The following is a 17461-nucleotide window of genomic DNA, read 5'->3' on the forward strand; positions in this document are numbered from 1 at the left end:
CGAAACTTGCAATTTGTTGATTATTGTTTTTTTTTAAACGTAACGGTAGCTTTCTTGTAACAGCATTATATACACAGTACTATTAAACAGATCTACTGCATTCGGTCGAATTCGGTTAAGAAATTCTCACTGGTATTACGAGTATACATTTGCGTTTGGTCACAATGTGCAGATGATTTGCAAAGAGTCGAGCTCGGTATCGGAAAAAATGACTTTTCCAGTTAACACTGGGGAATAACATGTCGTAAACACTGTTTGTTGTAAATTTCCGACTGGGATACTGGCAATTACCATTGAAAAATTGCTTATCCAATTCACCAACTTATCTGTCAAGGAAAAACGTAAATGCAAATGATTGAGTGTGTACTTATGTTGACTTTCAACCACGGAAATCTTTTACGACATTCCATGTGACTTGCGACCGCTTTACCTCAACATAAACCACGTGCGAATCCACTGTGATGGCAAAATGGCTTTGGACTGTTATGTCAAAACTTCTTGCAGCGGTAAGAAATTATTTCATGGAGTCGGTTTTTCAAATTCACAGAACATCGGCGACTATATATCGCAAAAACTAAATGTGGACAAAGAAAGTATAAAATCTGTGTTCGCTTTCATGAAGGAGGGTCGATCCGGTACTAGAGCAGTGCTCGACATGCCAGCGGTAACCATAGTCAGAGACTTTGACTGCCACTATATCACTGTTGAGCTTAAAGATGGATACAGCCCAGACGCTAACAAATGTGAACCAAACGTCAGACACCCGTCAGCACTCGATGTGCTCATGCAGCATCACGCTCATACAACCACTTTCCTCCACAAAAGTAAGTACTGTTGTGGAGGAAGACAGCTACAGGACAGATAGCGCAGTTGGTAAGGTATCGGGACCGTGATCATTAGGTCCTCGGTTCAAACCCCAAAAACTGCACTTTTCTGGTGGTCCTTGGACAAGACCCTTGCTTGTATAATGTCTACAACCTCTATGATGAGTGCAATAACCAAAGCCATGCTGGCTCGGACGTCGCCCGATCAAACAAGGTCCGCGCTGCCTGTAGCTGAACCAGGACAAGGCAGTGACTTGTCCTGGTTCAGCTACAATGGGCTACTGGTTCAAAATGGATGAAATGAACTCGGACTGATAACACGGACCTCATGAGCTATAGCTACTTTATGAGTGAATATATGGGAAGGAGGTCCCATATATGAGCTATATGGGACCTCCTTCCCATATAGCTACTTTATGAGTGAACCTCAAAAGTGGGGCTATATGGGAAGGATGCGGCAACTGTGGATAAACATGCACCCTGAACTGCCACTAACCACTAAGCAACTTGTAGCTCAGAGAAGTAACATAATCAAGCGGCACCTCATATCGGAACTTGAGGTAGATGAAATTAGGGAACAGTTCACCCAAGTAACCTCAACCAACGAGGAGTGCATATCAACACACACTGTCACGCATACAAGATCATGTGTTGACTCACGGGTTGAAGAAGACATGCACTTGGACCTTGACCCAAGGGTGAGAGCGCTTGCGGAAAATATCATCAACAAGATGTCAGCTGCTAATGATTATGCAAGCAGGGTACCGCTATGAAGAGTTAGCAAGGCCATACCTAAGAAGCTGTTAGAAGACATTAACATAGCACTGGAGTCGATCTCAACTGGATCAATCAGTGAGACTAATGCCTTAATCTGCAGTACAGCAAAGGTCATCTTGGAGGAGATGGATATTAAGCCAATGCCAACAAGGCTTCAAGCCATTCCATCCTGGCAGCTGAGGCTACAAAATAAGATCAAAGACTTGCGCAAGAAAGTTAGTAGGCTCAGTGAGAGATCTAACCACAGTTTGGAACGTCCAAAAAGGGAAGCCACAATAAAAGCTCTAGAATCTGCCAAACAGCAGCTAGTAGCATTCTCGGCACGACTGAAGCGGTACACCAAAGAGCGGGATAACAAGAGAATGAACAAACAGTTCATCAATAATCCATCTAGAGTGTATTCCCAGTTCAAAGGTGAACTGCAGAGGCCAATGTCTGAGCCTCCCCGATCTAGCACTTCAAAGTTCTGGAAGGACATTTGGGAGAAAGAGACTACTCATAACACCACTGCAAATTGGCTGAAGAGGCTTAAAGTGAACCATCAACACACTGTGGCTCAGCAAGGACTCACCATCAGCAAAGAGGACATCAAGTGCAGAGTGCAGCGTATGAAGAACTGGGCAGCACCTGGCCATGACATGATTCAAGCCTTCTGGTTAAAGAAATTGACATCACTTCACACTAGAATGGCTAAGCAGATGGAATGCCTAATAGAACAAGGTGACCATCCAGAATGGTTGACCAAAGGACGAACTGTACTTCTGATAAAAGATCCAAAGCAGGGGCCGATTCCCAAAAACTATCGACCAATAACGCGCTTGCCCACCACTTGGAAACTGCTCTCAGGAATAGTTGCAGACAAACTGGAAGAGCACATGAGTCACTATATGACCAGTGCTCAGAAAGGAATTGGGCGCAACACCCGAGGAGCTAAACATCAGTTACTGGTGGATCGGACAGTCTGTCAAGACATCAGGAGAAGGCAAACCAATCTTGCCATGGCTTGGATTGACTACAAAAAGGCCTATGACTCAATTCCCCATAGTTGGATACTTGAGTGCCTCAGTATGTACAATGTTCACCCTGCTCTTGTGGCATTCATCAAGATGTCAATGACCAAATGGAAGACGGAACTGGAGGCTAATGGCAAAAAGCTGGCGAGTGTACAAATTAAGCGAGGCATCTTTCAAGGTGACTCCTTATCACCGCTGCTCTTCTGCATATGCCTAAACCCTCTAAGCAATATGCTGGAGGAGACTCAATATAGGTATCAGTTTAAGAGTGGCACCAAGATAAACCACCTCTTCTACATAGATGACATCAAGCTGCACGCTAACAAAGAAAGGGACATTGATTGGCTAATACACCTCACTCAGGTATACAGCAAGGACATCGGAATGACCTTCGGTATTGAGAAATGTGGAAGGCTAATTCTTAAGAAAGGCCATTCTATGCTCACAGATGGCCTAAGAATGCCAAATGGTGCCATCAAAGATATAGAAGAAGGGTACAAGTACTTGGGGATTATGCAAAGCAACATCAACCACGAAGCCGAGGTACGTCACAAAGCCATTACCGAATACAAGAAACGGCTTCGGCAGGTCTTACGGAGCCAGCTCAATGCCAAGAACCAAATCATGGCAATAAATACCTACGCACTGCCAGTAATAAGATGGGAGCAAGTGCTCCCAACAAGGCAACTCCAAACGAAAATCTATCACACTAGAGACGATCCTAGATGCAGACTGTGCAAAGATGCACCTGAGACCATCCAACACATCATCAGTGGATGCAGGCAGCTAGCAGGGAACGCATACACTGAGCGGCATAATCATGTAGCAGGTGTTGTGTATAGAAGTCCATGTGATAAGTATGGCCTTAATAAACCACAACACTGGTGGGAAGCTCCTGGTAAGGTGAATGAAAATGACCACGCTAAGATCCTCTGGGACTTGTACATCCAAACTGACAAGCATGTCCTAGCAAACCAACCAGATATAGTGGTGGTAGACAAGGAGAACAAGAGGGCTACTATAATAGATATAGCAGTACCCAATGACTACAATATAGCCAGCAAAGAAAAAGAAAAGGTAGAGAAATATCTCCCTCTTGGAGAAGAAATTGAAAAATGCTGGAATGTAAGAACAACTGTAATCCCAGTAGTCATTGGGGCACTGGGCGCAATAACACCGGCGCATAAAATGTGGCTTGCTCAAATACCAACAACAATCAACTCAGGTGAGTTGCAGAAAAGTGCGCTATTGGGAACAGCTAAGATCTTGAGGCGAGTGCTCAAACTCCCAGGTCTCTGGTAGGAGACCCGAGTTAGAGCAGAATTTACCACCCATATGGGGTATCCGGGGTGAGGAAACAATTTTATATATATACATATATATATATGTGGGTGTGTATCTATATGTATGTATGCATGTATATATATACACACATACAATACACACACATATATATTTATAACTTTGAACATTTTTGTTGTAGGAAAGTGGCTACCCAAAAGGATGTTGTGTTCAACACCTTATTGGATAAGATGAAGAGTATGGGCATCGGATTCCTTGCAACTCAGGTGAAGGGCATTGATCGCAATGTTGTGAGCACACTCACAAGTGTGCTATGGCTCCTAGATACCCATCGTGAAGCTATCAAAGAAAGAGCTATTGTTTTACCCTTTGAAGAATTTACAGGGTACAACGACTACAAAATGCAAAAAAAAAAACCTGTGTTGCATGTGGATGAACTGAAGCAGAACATTGATTGTTTGTGTGAACTCTTAACCATCCATGATTTTCAAACAAAAATTTGCAGGATTTCCAAAGTGATGTGTCCAAGCATGTTCAAGGAATGAAGTCCTATCATGACTATCTTCTTTGTCAAAGAGAAAGAACAGCTTCCAACCACGCATCTCTTGAACCAATCAGAGCCATGAAAGACACCTGGACTCTGCGTCATCTTCCTGCCTCTCTCAGACCATATCCAAACAGTTACATCAAAGTTGTGGATGTAGTCCAGAATCTTCATGCATATTGTCTAGTATCCCTACTGGACCTGGAACCTGAAGACAGATATGAAAGGCGACAGTGGTTAGAAAAGCTATCACTTCCCTTTCCAGTCACCTTGTACTCCTACCACCATGGCAATTCTCTAGGAAACATAAACTTCCAATGGCAGCGATCTGGAGAGAAAGATGATGAAGATACTATCAAAACTGTGACTTCAATAAAAGAAACAATACCAATCTACTCGACACGTACAATGAGGCGAGAGTTCACAAACTGGTACCCCTCTGTTAAACCAGCACTTCTAAGGTCAATGTACAACTTTTTGAGAGAAGACGCATCAGCCCCAGTAAATGCAGCAACATCCAGTGTTGATTATCAATTAGTGGAGTGTCTGCTTGCTGCTGATGATCCAGATCTCGTGTATGATTTGCGCCAAAATAATGGAAGAGTCTGTGACACTAGATATGACCCGTTCTGGGAAGAACTCCAGCAATACCTAGACGCAATACCATCAGTTCATCAGCTGCAGTCTATGAGCGCCGACAAGCAGATCATCTTTACTTACCATTTGCTGTGTCTGTCGATTCATTACGCAAAGAGATCACTAGCAGACTACCAGATGATACACCTATATCATCAGCATCATGGTTACGGTTCAATTTTTGGCCTCGCAATCCCTACACATACTCTGCAATGGCATACACTGGAAGATTCAATGTCAAATTTGCCATACAACAGCGACTTGCTAGAGCACAGCATGCAGATGCCCATTACACAGGCTATCAGTTCAAATTGATGAAGGAGATGGCTGTAGAGTGGAAAGAGCATTCGATAATGGTATGTGTAGATGATAAAGCAGTTGTGCCCATAGGTGAACCAACCACACCTATATCAACTGGAGTGTGGCTCCACAACAGGAGCTTAGTGCCTGCAAACACAGTTTTAGCAGCAACAGATCATGATTTCCATGTTGCAGGTGCAATACCATCAGTTCTCTTTCACGTCAACATACCTTCGGATCCACGGGATAGTTTTCATCAGGGTAAAATACATGTAACTGTAAAGGACAAAATGTTCCAGCCGTCGAATCCTATGAGGCATGTTGCAGAAAATTCACAAATATTGCGAGAAATGAGTACAAGTGGTTTTGAACTCGATTCACCAATACTCTTTCAATATTCAGATGGTGATCCAGATCATTGCACAAACTTCAAAGCTGTCTAACTAGCTCGCATAGCAATGTTCATTTCCCTCAACCTGGACATGTAGATTGCAATGAGGACTGTACCTATGCAAAGCTACACCAACCCTGCAGAAAGATGCATGAGTTGTTTGAATTTTGCCCTGCAGAATGTCTCCCTCCGCAGAGAACTCACAGATATCGAGTTACGTCTGAAGTCACTTACCAGCCTAACAAATTTGCAAAAGGCTGCTGAATGTGACCCCAAGATTAAAGATGCATACCTTGAATCTGTTCGCCCTGTTACAACAATCCTAAATGAAAGATTCGGAAAGTTGGTGTGGCAGGAAGAAGAAGTGGCGGTGCACCAGCCAGCAGATGAGGAGTCCATACAGTCAATGAAGAAAATGCTCAAACTGATTGATGGAAATATCCAAGCAGATGCATTACCAAACGATTTGAGCAAGTTTCCTCAACTGAAGGATTTCATGGATCACCATTGCAGATGTCGACACCATTCATTTCACATCAAGAAATATACCAGACAGGAATGTGCTTATTGCCCTCTAAATTCGCCAAGACTGTCAGATGAAATCTTTGAGAAGCTGCACTAACTACCTGATCCAGTCCTTGGAAAGGATGGCGACACCTACCTGCCTTTCAATGAGGTGTATGGCAAAGAGACAAATGATGGTGGTCGACCCAGTTTACTGTCTAAAGCCCAGCCAACTGCAAGGGACAAAGAAAGGAAAAGCGTCCTTGTGGCAGATAAAGTCTGTCAAGTAATTGTCTGCGCAGAATGCCAAAAACCAAGGGTGATTTACTCTAGAAAGAAACTATCTGCAAGGGACGAAAAGAATATCAGTAGAATGAAGGAAGAGAGGGTCTTCGTTTGTGGTAATCAATTATTTGAATCTGGTCCCCTCAGTGACCAGTTTGTGGTGAGAGAGGGCATTACGTGTGCTTCTCCAGTGGAAACAACTTACTATGCAGGGAAAACGGCTTCTTTTTCCTGATGGGTGTTTCCACTGTGCTGACCCTGAAATTGCCTTAACAGCAGCAGTGCAACAAAAAAGGAAGAATACGGCATAGTGAGGCCTACATGTATATGCATAAACTGCCTTGTGTCCGGAAAGGAAATAGTCTGCAGGAATGCTGTCAGAGTAGTCAAAAAGAAGAGGACATGAACTGACACATGCACACACACACACACACGCACGCACGCACGCACGCACACACACATATATATATATATACTAGCTGTGCCACCCGGCGTTGCCCGTGTAATAGAAGTCTTTGGAAAAAAATTGATTTGTATTTAACATATAACAACATTTGCCATTATAACTTTCAAATTAAATGTCATGAGAGAAGTGTGTCGTGTAGTTGAAATAAATTAAAAGAAAAATAAAAACAACTGTAAAGATTTTAAAACTTTGTGAAACAACTACCTTTCAAGCTGGTAGTCAATGGAAAACTACACTAAGCTAATTAATAAGGTTAAGCTTCGAATGACGGTAAGCCATGATTTTGAGTCTGTATTGTTGTCCAGCTCAGCTTTTCTAATAATAGCTATAGCTGGATTTCCAACAGACGGAATTCCAACACACGGACTTTGAGAAATATATATATAGATATAAGATATATATATATATTGTGGATGTTGTATAAATATTGAACTGTAGGTGTAGGATGTACATGTAGGTCTAGTTGCTATATAAGCCAACCCCCTGTAGCATAATACTCTAGCCAATTTTTATATTAAAAATACTTGTAATAAATAAGCATGGATAGTAAGACTTTAAATGGCACATAAATTAAAGCAACCACTGAGTCAATAAGCAAACTAGCTACATTAAACCAAACAACTCCGTATACCATCGTATCAGTCAACCCCGAGCCAACCAAATAAAACTCGTATATAGTCACAATTTGTAATTATGAGACTAAAAGTTTTTATGCCAAAATATATAGCTGATAATGCTACGCCTGGCAAGAGATTTGTATACAACGGCTTGCAACAAAAACCTGATACCAGCAAACACGCTTATCACACTGTATTGTGGGCTCAAGATGAATAAGTTACAGTAAATGATAAAGATTCCATCAATGCCTAAATTTATATCAATGTACTCAAATGAACGAAAAATCTTGATGATGCTGATGTAATTTGTTGCTCCTAAATATTATATTTTTTATGAATGGTAAGACTACGAAAGCCAAATTATGAACCTAATGAAAGTCTGTTTATCTTAAAAAAATGAGCCAACAAAAAATTAACATAATGAATGTCTGTTTATATTAGAAAATGAACTTACAGGTTTTTGTAAATGGAGCACACCTAGACCCGCAATACTTCCTTTAAGATATAAAAAAGAATGTCATTTACCACCTGAGCTTAGAGATCAGTGTGTACTAGTGTTGCGAGAGATTGCTAAAAGCCGCGGTATAAAATTATAAAAAGATGAAATGACCCGAGTTGTTTTAGACAAGGATGTAAAAGCTCATCGATCAGTTGAAAAAGAATATAAATTAAGGCAAAACTGAATTGGAAACAATCTTTTAAAAACACATGCTATCTATCACTTAATCAAATGAGACTTTATATATAGACAATTAATAGACGATTATGGGATGAAAATAGTATTAAAGTTGTTTATTTATAAAATTGTGTAAATTTAAAAAATAGTTACAATAAATGGAGAAACCACAAAAATTTTATTGCAGCCCCACTGCCTAGCAAAAGGGTGTTTTTGCCTCTAGTAAGCTACGCAAAAAATTCCTGAATTGACAAAACAACAAATACAGCATTGATTAGATAGACAGCTGATATATCAAATTCATAAACCTAAACCAAAGACTGCTAAATATTCTCATCATGATCAAGTCAAACCAAATCATAATAATTAGTTGGATATTTTATATTTGAACTTGAATATAATAGATATTAAACTTGAACTATAATAGATATCGTTTCTCGCTATAAAGAAGCCAAACCTATAAAAACAAAAACTGCCAACGAAACTTCAAAAGCTATACAAAAAATATACTGTAGATCTCCACTAAAATATACAAGAACTATCATGTGTGATAATAATCGAGATTTTATGGGTGAGTTTATTAAGTTGACGAAAGAACTCGACACTAAAATTCAAAGGTCTTTAGACAAGAAAAAAAGTAGCATTTGCAGAGAGATTTAATAAGACTTTATCAGAAAAATTGTTTGCTCACCAATATAATGGAGAAATCAAAACTAAACAAACTAACCGCGAGTTGGTTGATAGACTACCCGATGTTGTGGATGCTATTAGCAATGAAGAAAATAGAATGATACGTACAAAACCAGTTGATGCAATAAAACTGGAGTGTGCCACAACCCAAATATAAAGATGAAGATTTTGAACACGATGAGCTACCTATGGATTCGATTGTTTGATATTTATACAAACCCGGGTGAGAAGCTGGAGATAACAGATATAGAGCAACTAATCCAATTTAGTCAATAGATAAAAATTTGGTTGATAAAATAAGACCTTTTAAAGATCAACCCTTGTTATATACCAGACAAGGTATTGAAGACAGAACATTTACGAGAGAACAACTTCATGTCATACCTCACGATACAGAAGATCTCGATATTGAACTAGAGTTATTTTATATTATAAAATTATTTCCATATAACACTCGGTAGTCCATTGTTTCGCAACTTTTCTATTTCTATGGTATTCGCCGTCATTTCTGAACCCAACATCACGATGCTTTTCAGTTTAAAATCAATGGGCCTATTTTTAAAACCCATTTTGGTCAGGGCGTATCGAGATCCTACTGCTCCCACCACCATTATACCTCTATTATATAAAACATTAACGCCATCTTTTAACGTATCATTTGCTGTCATTTATTATAGTATATAATCTCACATTATTCTCTGTTTTGTTGTCGAGATTAGAGGATGTAAAACGGGGGGTTGTAGAGGTTGTGAGACTTGAGATTGTAGTTTTATCTCTTTAAAACTTTGCCATAGTGTATACAACATGCCAGCTAAAATTAATCCTAGTAAAATATACATTTTGTATGTTGGCTCATCCTCCCTAGGTTTCGACGCGAGATCTTTAAGCTCACCACTAGGTTCTGTTATTTTTTTAGTTTCACACGATTCGGATTCTCATTTTCCTTTTATTGATGCTTTATTTTGCAACTTTTGATAGTCTACATGAGTAGCTGTATTCAAAGCCAATGTAAGAGGCGCTAAAATACTCCCCATTTAATGTACAACAGAAAGAATGTTTCTTTTATGGCTATATTAGAAACGCGTCTTCGTTCAGAGAGTCTTCCAGACTAGTTTTATCCGTTATTGGAAGCACTTTTGAAACAAAATTTGTGTACTTTTTGAAATTAATCTAGTCCACTGTCTAGACATACTATCTATAATACTTTGTTTGTGCTTGAGATAGAGCTTTTAAATTTCTTGATCTCTCATCTTGTTTAGATCGTCTTCAGTCTTTATTCGAGCGACTACCAGTCGTTCTTTGTACATGTCTATGCTCGATGTAGTATCTACAGTTTCTTCAGGGGTAATGTTACATTCATCATCTGCCATTTTATTATACAAAAAAGTACGAGTCTGTAGCTTTTGAATAAAATGTAACTTGATGTTAAAAGGAAGATTATTCTGAACAGATGAAATATTACATCGATCATTTATTTAGCCACCGATACTCTCTGGAATTGACATTGATAAACAACATGACGTCGTTGACCAAACCTTGTTTTATTTAATTTTGCAATTCTCGATGTATCACTTCTTTGTCGCTCATGATCAGTTCAATAAATAGTTTGCAAGTATTTTTAGTCACCAGAATCCAATGTACTGTATATTTTCTCTAAAATCTTTGGGCGCTGATATGTAACGCTACGTTATAAACCAGGTTGTCAGATTGGCATGTCAACCAGAAAATGCAATCTTGCTGAGTAATGTATGATATTTGTTTAAATCTTTTTCAGCGCTAATATCAATAATATTTAAAGACTTTTTGCCACAGAGATTTCCGCCTCTCAAATGTCCTTTGATCAAGTTTTCTAGGTTTTGGAGAAGACTACCATCAGTGATGACCCTACATGTGCTCAACCAAGGATGGCGATTAGAGTCATAAGTTTTGTTGTCTTTAAAGGTGGGACAGATGATTAATATGTATTCTAAATTGAATAAATAAAATTATTTTACAATGTTAAGAACGTGATACGTTTTGCCAGTATTTTTTTCTACCGCATATTACTGTGTTGTGAAAATGATTTGGTAGCAGTTGATTCATTTATTAAATTTGGGAATTTAATAAATTTATTGATCGATTTGACTTAGTTGATTGTTGACGAATGTTATTCTTTTGTCGCGAACCAAAAACACAAAGGCTTTGCAATCAGCGGTCATGACCTTTTGGCTAGTCTTTACCTTGATGTAATCTTTAATTTCACGGCCGACCCCGCTGGATCGTTTGTCATCGATAGTTCTTAGGTCTATGAATAAACAATATTTGTCATCGTAAAAGGACTTTTGGTTTATTTGGCTCTCAACACGACTGTCAGTGATCTTAAAATACTTGTTGGCATACTGATACGAATAAAGAGCTAGAAAATCAGAAGTAAACAGCTGATTAGTTGCGCCGTCAGTATCTATTTTGAATTGCTTTATATTCGGATACTGATAATTGACGCTAGGAGTGTTACCGGCTTCAAAAAACACAAGTATCGCTCTCAGATTCTCAAATGTAGCGACTACATGAATCTCAAATTCTGACTTTTCTTTCCCGACATCTTTAGTCGTATGCGCTTCATAGTCGTTTATAATATGCCAGTAGTTTATATATTTTTGCGTGATACTCGTGGCTATACTAGACTCAAGAATGTAGTCATATTCTAATCAAATGTATTTAAGCTTGTATTTTTCACTAGCAAGCTTGAGGTGAAACTTTATACCGTTATGAATAGCTTATGGAGTAAAAGCCGTATCAGTCAAGAAAGATTGAGTTGAAACGCGTACCTCTCACCGTGAATTGATCCAAGATTATCAGCACCAGCCCCGGTAATACTATGTCTCTTCTTTTTACTGGCTACCGATTGGATACCTTTAATAGTCAACTCTTTGCTGTACTCGTTTTTATGGTACCAAAACTTACGATCTGTAATATATCCAAACTATTATATTTACCAGTGCCCGTAATAGTGGTTTCATTTATGATCATTTTATAGTTTTCTATTATAGCTGATGTAAGATGATTGAGGACGCTAGTTCCGTCTTCACCATCATCAAGATTGAAATTATAAGTCAGGCTTAGCGATTGGGAATAAATGATGCTGTTCTGCGTTAGTTTTGGCATTTTAACAACCAGCTTATCACTGAGACTGGCTTCTGATGGATTATGGTTTACTCTCCCGTGTACTTTATGCTCTTTTATACCTTGTCTATTTCTCGTAGACATTTTGTGGGTTAATTCTCCTTCATACATTTATTATATAATAAATATAAAAGTAGAAGGCAGAGATTTTGATAAGGAAGACATACCGAAACGCGTGTCACAGAACAGAAGTTTATTAAACCGGCATTCGAACGGCACGTAAACTTAGTCAACAATCTGGAAAATAATACCAATTTTATTTTAAAACAAGCCAGATTGCCAGAAATAGACACAATTATTCAAGCAAAATCTAATAGAAAAGTGAGCTCAGAATTTAAGCATTTGTTTTCGAATATAATCGTCGATGAAAAACCCAAAACAGAGGATAAATTAAATCAAGCCATACAGCGAGCAGTTTTTGATGTGAGATTAGAACTCCAATCTCTTTTTAGATACAATCCTGCCAGAGATATGACTGAAAATCAGAGACTAGATTTAACGGTATAAGATTATTATAAATCGCAAGGATTTGATCGTGTACCGTGTGAGGTTAGTTACAAAAAATGGAAGATGGAAGATAGTCATCTAAAATACTTGAACAGCAATGGCAACTGGAAAGATCTAACCAACAAGCATGACCTTAAAAAGTTTGTTACACGTAACACGTCTAAACTTAAGACTCAAGACAAACGCGATTTAGGATTGTTTAAACCAGTGACTAGTCAAACAGAGAGCATTGAAATACCCATTCTAAAAGGAGAATCTCTGCAATAACTGCCTCTAATCACGGAAACAAATGTTGATGATCTTACAACGAGATTAGACGATCAATCTAATACCATAGCAAACCTCCGCCAATCAGGAATTTAGGAGCGTGAAATACGAGGACTAGATCGAGCGGTGCAAACTCTCTGTGGAAACATCGTGATTCAGGCGTCAAAACTCCTAATGGTAGAGCTAGGCATTGAAGCGGAAAAACAATAACTCGAACAAGATCCTGCAAATTGTGACACTCAAGCTACGATCGAAAGGTTGTAAGGAGAAAAAACAGCAATTTTAGATAGTTCAAATTCCCTACAAGAGCAGGCCAATTGTCAAATCAAATCCGTCAAAGAAACTACTAATAAACTCAAAGATGATAGATTAGATTGTTTTCAGAGCAAGAACTAACTATTGGCGTGTTACTATCAGCTATAGGTTTATTGATTGGATTAATAGTTAAATGTGGAGGCAGTTTTGGTAGTGGTGGAGATAGTGGTGGAAATAGTGGTGGTAGAAATGACAACGTAGTAAAAGATAATTTTAATAAACTGGCATCTTTCTTAAAGGGGTTGGAGGAAAAAGTGGCAGCATCGTTACCTGGTATGATAGGGTCATCAGTATCAACTTTACTAAAAAGTTGAGCGGAGTTAGTCTCATTCTTTGCTAAACACCTTTGGGCTCTGAGGATGGGTATAGGATTAATAGCTTATCAAACATATATTAACCAGTCTTAAGTATGTAAAATGTATTTACATATAATTTAAAAGCAGCAATTGCGCCAGCAACGCTAGCCATTGTTCCCACTCCAATAAAAGTCGTTTCATATTTTTGCTGTTCATCGTTAGGTGTATAGTCTAATGTCGGCTCTTTTAAATTCAGATGCGGAAGTTCTGTAGGTTTTCGTCCTTATAATTTTTGATATGAATCAAAATCCGAGTTTACCGAATATATCTCATTGTTAGCCTCTTGCTTTCTAGATATTTGGGTATTTAACCAATCCTGATTTTTACTTCTTTTGATGTTGTAATCGACTTGTTCTTCATTAAGCTTTTCTATAAAAGCGTTGTGCCTTTTTGCTTCTTTTTGGGCACCCTTACTATCAATCCGGGAAAATGAGCAGTTGCCACCTATAAAAGCCACAGCATTTATAATCGCTTCACCTATCATCATAACTACAGTTGTCATTTATATTATTGCATAAAAAATAATGAGTTTAGACAAATATGAACTCCCCACATAGCAAGGCGTCATCCCTGAAACCATTAACACAATAGAGTGTAGCTTGTTTGTCATAAATCCAGTTCGCTTGAGCATAAGATTAGAATCTGAATAAAAAAAAACAATTCCAAGGCTTTAAACCTTTTGATACGATCTATAAAATATCACATCTTTTATCAGGGTGTTTTTGGGAAAAACGGGAATAAACAAACTTTGACCAGATTGAACTCTATACCTATTGGTCTCTATTTTATACAAAAGTTTGTCGTTACAATCGTGATGTCCATCTATTTATAATATCGGAGTAGTTACAATACTGAGAATAAATGTAGGGTCTTTTTTATACATGTAAGGCTGACCGATTATACCGAGTTCAATTTTTATTACATCATTAGGGCGTATTATTATACACAAAAATCCGTAAGTCAGATTACCTATAACGTACAATATTAAGGGCTCTGTGGCTCATTACGGATAATTACGGATATGGATTTAAATGCGCTTGGCAACAGAGTAGCGGGTTTTAGTGATAAATTAAAATAGCCAAAGATTTTGATGGTATTAGTAGTAAACCTGATCCTCCGGCTCCAAAAATGTAAGTTGTGGCTCCAAAACCTCAAGTTGTGGCTCCAAAATTCTAAGTTGTAGCTCCAAAACCCTAAGTTATAGCTCCAAAACCTCAAGTTGTAGCTCCTCAAATAATAGCTGTACCATATGTCCATAAAAATAAAAAGTTATTACTCACTAGAGAAACTATGGCGACTGGTATCGCCTACTCGATGTTAGCATAGTTTTATAATTAAAATTATGAAACTACATTTCACTTACAGCTCTTAAAAGTTCTTCCTTTTTTTTCTTTGAAATATCCAGTTTCTTGAGGTAATGCATTTTTTATAGCTTCTTTAATTAACTGCTGTACCGGATCTATATCTTTCATAATCTCCGTAAATTCTTTTTCACTTATAACACCATCATTTATAGCACTAGAAACCCTAGAAAACACTGAGTTATATATAACACTCGTTCCTTGATAGATGGCTGAGTGTTTGTCTCGTTTTTTTTCTAACCTTTTTTTTGGGACTTCCATCGCTGCTGTTCCAGCCAGACATATAGCCGCTACAATACCTAAGGGTATAGCGGACAACATCCCTATACCTGTACTGGCTAAAACAACACCAGCTGTTGAACTACCTCCAGATATTATACTAGATACAGCTGTAATTCCTTTACACGCGTTAACCGGTTTGGTATATTTTTTGTATAAAGACCTTCTCTAACTCACTATAGTTTTTAATTCTCTTCAAAATTCTCTTCAACTATTTCATCCAGTCTAAAGACAAGTGAATCCGGAGGAGCCGTTCCTTTAAGAGTAGGATATAATATATTTATTGCTTCTGCCATTTATTTATACACAAATGTCATTCATTTATTATACGTTTGCATCCACTCGCAACGCACTCGCAAGGTTCGTCCCAAGTTTCTTCTTTACGCATTATCAGATGCATTGTTATTAGCGTGAGTATCATCATTTATTATATTCTGCGATGTCCATGAGCCCAATTGTTTATCGAGTCTGTATAATATATTTTATCATCAAAGACTGACACAGTCTTTTTCGTTATAGTTTTGGTAGCAATAGAATGTAGTTTTTGTTGTATTAAAGTTATACGACAGGGGCTACCGGGTGTTCCAAAAACTAGGCAGTATTTATATTTGTTAAAATTCCAATTTTTGGCAGTGTACTTTTGTACTCCTTTATGCATTTTTATGTCTTGATCTTCATATTTTACCCAATACGATTTAGACCTTAAAGCTACAAACTCTGAAGTTGGTTTACCACCTCCCTCGTTTTTTGGCAGACCTATCACCTTTTTATTTTTCAAACTGTATTGAGGGTGATCGCTCGGATAATTGCTCGTATCGTATTCAGTCAAGTTTAGTTTCTGATAAAAGTCTTTTGTCTGTACGAATATTACAAAACTATCGGTATCCGTATACAACAGGCTCGCTTTTGGATATTACTTTCGGATATTGTTTTAAAAATAATCGTACATTAGCATTTTTGAAATGTCTAAGATTGCCTGACTAACGTATACGAGCTTGTGTAATACTACAACAGACTTTTTGAGTAGTACAGATGATAGTTTTTTATTAAACTCTAAGGTGCATTTGAACGGAAGGTTTTTAATCCACTTTTCTTTTTGTTTCGTATCAGTCTCCAACTTTACCTCTATTCTATTTCTAATATTTTCCATAGATTTGCCAAATACCGAATTATTCATCAAAGGTTGAGTTTATAATTGTCTAATGCTAGCTTTCAAAAGCTTTCAAACACATCCGTAACCAACAATACATCAGTTTTTAAATACAAATCGTAATACTCACCCAAATCTTTAACATTTAGTTGTTGCCATACTTTTTGAGCATGCACATGTATATAATCGAATTGTTTAACGACGGCATATCTGTTGAGAGAAGATTTAAAAGCTTTTTCAGGAGGTTGAGATGTTTCTTTAAATCTATCAAAAGAGTTCATAATTATACTTGTATGGATAAATACCTTTTTTAGATAAAAGCTCATGATCATTGGGATAAATTGCTCTCAAATGGGGCAAGTCTTTGAGATTAGCTACCAATCCTTCAAGACTATTGTTTAAAAATTGTAGCGAGTCGATAAACCTAAACCTCTTGGCAATGGTCATAAACATACTTTTCATCCGTATTGGCTATGACATCTACAGCCGCTGTTCCATTATAAACTTTGGTTATGAGATGAAAATCATAGCCTCTAAAATTGTGAAATACAACTACAATTTTATCTAAAACTCTAAGTTTCAGATAACATATGAAGTGAACCGATCCTCGGTACAGAACAGACACACGATCATGGTCTCTAACTTTATCATCGAATAAAGATATTCTACATATCCAACAATGAGCAGCTTTTTTGAAATTCTTATTCTTGCTGCAGAGTTATTATAATATGGGTTTTTTGGTATGAATTTTCTTTGACGATCAATTTCATTTAGTTCTTTATAAAATTGTTTTATACAGTCTTTTCCTCTGTAATTTTGAAACCTTAAAGATTTACCTTGTGAGTTTACCAAGTGAGTCGCAAACCCGCAAGGTACTTGAGCATTATCTTGTATAATAAACTGAAAATCTGAATATACTACATAGAGAACTTTTCCATGTTTGTAAAATTTCAAAATTTTAATACGGAACCTATTGGTGGCAATTTATTTTTGCATTTACCGTGGTGTAACTTTAAATATTTCGTTATATGACCTTGTA

General features: G+C 37.7%; 1 pseudogene; it reads left to right on the forward strand.

The window, feature by feature from the left end:
• Positions 1 to 3473: 3473 nt before the first annotated feature.
• On the forward strand, positions 3474 to 6811 carry LOC137407085 (uncharacterized; annotated as a pseudogene).
• Positions 6812 to 17461: the final 10650 nt, after the last annotated feature.

The sequence above is a fragment of the Watersipora subatra genome, chromosome 10 (assembly GCF_963576615.1).
Source record: "Watersipora subatra chromosome 10, tzWatSuba1.1, whole genome shotgun sequence".
Lineage (NCBI taxonomy): Eukaryota > Metazoa > Bryozoa > Gymnolaemata > Cheilostomatida > Watersiporidae > Watersipora > Watersipora subatra.